Here is a 3,486-nt window from a genome sequence, read left to right on the forward strand (position 1 = left end):
CATGTTCTGGTTTTCTTTTTCTTGACATTGACATGAATTATTCCATTTTTTCCCGAAGTGTCACTAATAGGCTATAGCAGGGGTGTGGATCTGTGGACTTTGGCTCCCAAAATTCCTCAGCTAGCCATGCTGGCTGGGGAATTCTGGGACTTGAACTCCACAAATCTTAAAATTACCAAGGTTGAATAACCTTGGGCTAAAGCCTGCATTAGTGGTTCAGACCTCTCTTGAGTTTATTGAATACCGGGGCCTGTGGATTATACCCCAGAGTTTTAAAGGAACTGGCAGAGGTCATCTCAGAACCACTGCACTATATCTTTCAAAAATCCTGGAGCATCAGGGAACTACCAGAGGACTAGAAAAAAGCTGGTGTGGTTCCCATCTTCAAAAAAGGAAAAAAAAAAAAACGACCCAGGAAACTATAGACCAATCAGCCTAACATCAATACCCAGGAAGATACTGGAAAAGATAATAAAACAACAGATCTGCCAACATCTAGAAACAAGTAAAGTAATAACTAGCAAGTCAGCACAGGTTTGTTAAAAACAGATCATGCCGATATAGTGGCATAGTGGGTTCATTCTTCAACAGTGACTAAATTAGTAGACCAGCGGAATACTGTGGACATAATATATTTAGATTGCAGCAAGGCATTCAACAAAGTAGACCACAACCTACTTCTTGGTAAGCTAGAAAAAAGTGGGATAGATAGCACCACCGCTAGATGGATTTGCAAGTGGCTGCCAAATTGTACTCAACGAGTAGTCCTTAATGGGTCTAAGTCTACATGGAGGGAAGTAAGCAGTGGGGTGCCACAAGGTTCCGTCTTAGGCCCAATACTCTTCAATATCTTCATTAAGGACTTAGATGACGGAATAGAAGGGGAACTTACCAAATTTGCAGATGACACTAAGCTGGCAGGAATAGCTAACATCCAAGAAGATAGGCTCAAGATCCAGATGGATCTTGACAAGACTAGAACACTGGGCCATATCTAACAAAATGAAATTCAATGTAGAGAAAAGTAAAGTCCTACACTTAGGCAAAAAAACCCAAAAGTACACATATAGACTGGGTGAAACCAGGCTCAATAGCAGTAACTGTGAGGAATCTTGGAGTCTTAGTGGACAACCAGCAAAATATGAGCCAGCAGTGTGCAGCCGCCGCCAAAAAAGCTAATGCGATCTTAAGTTGTATTAACAGAGATACAGTCAAGATCAAGGGAAGTACTAATACCACTCTATAAAGCCTTAGTAAGACCACACCTAAGAGTACTGCATCCAGTTTGGTCACCACATAATAAAAAAGATGTTGAGACTCTAGAAAAAGTACAGAGAAGAAGCAACTAGGATGATTAGGGGACTGGAGACTAAAACATGAAGAATGGTTACAGGAACTGGGCTTGGCTAGTCTGGTGAAGAGAAGGACCAGGGTAGACATGATAGCAGTCTTCCAATATCTGAGGGGCTGCCACAGGGAGGAAGGGGTCAAGCTATTTTCTAAAGCGCCTGTAGGCCAGACAAGGAATAATGGATGGAAACTGAACAAGGAGAGATTTAACCTGGAAATAAGGAGAAACTTTCTGACAGAACAATCAACCAATGGAACAGCTTGCCCTCAGAAGTTGTGGGAGTGCCATCAGTTGAGACCTTAAAGAAAAGATTGGACTTCTATTTGTCAGAAATGGTGTAGGGTCTCCCGCTTGGGCGTGGGGGTTGGACTATATGACCTATAAGGTCCCTACCAACTCTGATTATCTGTTATCTGAATTAGATATCTCCATCTGAAGCATGATTCAGTAAAATAATTACGTTTTCCAATTTGCTAACAGAAAAAACATGAATGTAATTTTTGATGAGGGTTCAATGAAAGATAATTCCTTGACTTCCATGACTAAATAGGAACACTTTAATAAAGGAAACAGAAAAAAAAATCCTTGAAATTAACCCTTTGGTTGCCAAAATTTACTTCTGCAGAGCACTATTTACAATTCATTCTGCCAAAGATAGACAAGCTTCTTAAAATGTCACAAAATATCCATACTTTATCTCTTAAAGCAGGTCCTGATGGGCCTTTCCATCTATTTGAATCAAAGTTGCCCACAAAGTTGTCCCTTCAATTTTGGGTAAAGCTGGAATCACATGGTGCCATATCTGGATCTTAAAAGATGGAGGAGAAATCCAATTTCACAATTGCCTCTTAGATGACTTGTGAAGTGATGCCTAATGTCATGTTCATTTATTAAATTGATTTGCTGCTGTCTCACCAAAACATTAAAACAATAAAACCATAAAAATATACATATATCTGGCAAAAGCAAGATGAGGGTAGGGCATCCATCCATAATCTTGACTTTTCAGCTGCCTTCAGTAACATTGACTATGGTATCTGTTTGGTTAAGATGCACGATCTGGGTCTGGGTAGCAGAGTCTTGCACTGGTTTGGCTCCTTTCTCCTGGCCATACTCCCATTTGGTGTTGATAGGGAGTGAGAGCTCAAGTCCATGGCCGCTCCTTTGTGGAGCGCTGCAGGGCTCAGACCTGCTGTACAACTTGCAGGTTCTCCTGAACTGACTCCTGCTGAAAGAACAAGTGGTAGTTGTGGCTAGAAGACATCATGTGGCAATTTTGTGTTGTATTTAGTTGCACTTTCCTGGATTGCGATTCCCTGTGCTCAGTCACTCAGGCTGTGTCATTTCACATATGTGTCATTTCATTACTACAATGTGCTACATGGGGCTACCCTTGACATTGGTTAGCATCTTGGTCTTTATGACATGAGACATAGTTTGAGATTGGTCACCTGCATTGGTAGAAGAGGTAAGCTGAAGACCCCATTGGTCAAGGAATTCCCTCTAGCAGAAATGCCTTTTCTGTTGTGATTCCCACATTCTGGAGAACATTGTACTCCCTGAGGTGAGATTTGCACTCACCTTTTTGGCCTTCAGAAAGGGCTTGAAAACCTGGTTCTGCCAACTGGTCTGAGGCCCTGTGGGAGGAGTGGCGTATTATACAGGAGGTGGCTAATGGACTAAGACTTCACCTCCATCCCATGTGCATCCTGCTCCCATCTTTAATTTTAAGTAAATTTTAATGTTAATATTTATTTTTAATGTTCAATGTTTTATCTAGTTTTACTTGTAAGCTGCCTAAGGTAAATTAAAGGGGCACAAAAAAAATCCCAACACTTCCAATCAATTAATGGTACAGTATCCAGTCAAGGCCTACAGAAGTGTGTAGTGTCTTTCTTGTATGTTTACTTATATGACCATATGTATATCTTACCTCAAAATGGGAAGTTATTTCCAAACAGTTTCATTAAATAGAGTAGGTCAGGAGAAAAACGACTACAACCAGCTTAACTTATCCATTCAGTAGCAGAACTATTGTAAAAGGGTACACCAATTTTTAACCCTCACAGGCAGTCTAAAAATTACACACATACGCACATGAATATTTCCCCCGTTTGAACACATTTCTTTTATTC

Source organism: Pseudonaja textilis, chromosome 2 (genome assembly GCF_049901715.1).
Source record: "Pseudonaja textilis isolate UNSWEBS1 chromosome 2, rPseTex1.2, whole genome shotgun sequence".
Classification (NCBI taxonomy): domain Eukaryota; kingdom Metazoa; phylum Chordata; class Lepidosauria; order Squamata; family Elapidae; genus Pseudonaja; species Pseudonaja textilis.